At 44.5% G+C, this 474-nt stretch overlaps 1 protein-coding gene across 1 annotated transcript in view; it reads left to right on the top strand.

Moving 5' to 3' along the window:
- The window catches only part of SAMD11 (sterile alpha motif domain containing 11), a 127836-nt gene that overhangs the window by 126116 nt on the left and 1246 nt on the right, over positions 1-474 (top strand).

The following is a 474-nucleotide window of genomic DNA, read 5'->3' on the forward strand; positions in this document are numbered from 1 at the left end:
CTGTTTATGAGGGGTCTAATAAAAAGGTTCTGTGGGCAATTGTTCCCTGTGGGTCAATTCAGTAGGAAATAAAACTCTTATGTTTCTTAAAAACAGAGAACGCCAAATAGCTCACAGACATTCTTAGATCAGTGGGGGGAATATGAGATATGGGCTGAAATTAGAAAAACCCTGCTTCGATTTAATCAATAGTGTTTAAAGTTCTATAATAAGGCTTGGGTTGGGGGGGGAGTAAGTGGGGAGCAAAGTCCTGATGTTGCTAACTGAATAATGCCGCAGTTGTCTGGTTTGAACACAAGCCTGTGTTTTTGTTTAAGCTTAAATGTGAACCAGCTGTGTAGGTGCTGGAAAGTTGTGGGGCCTTTGGCCCTTGCTGGGAGGCGAGAACGGCTTCAGGAGTTTTCTTCAGTACTGCAGAAGAGAGAGGCTGCTGGCTTGCAGTTTCCTGTGCAGTTAACAGCAGCCACCCTGTAG

Source organism: Egretta garzetta, unplaced genomic scaffold (genome assembly GCF_000687185.1).
Source record: "Egretta garzetta isolate BGI_Z169 unplaced genomic scaffold, ASM68718v1 scaffold29, whole genome shotgun sequence".
Classification (NCBI taxonomy): domain Eukaryota; kingdom Metazoa; phylum Chordata; class Aves; order Pelecaniformes; family Ardeidae; genus Egretta; species Egretta garzetta.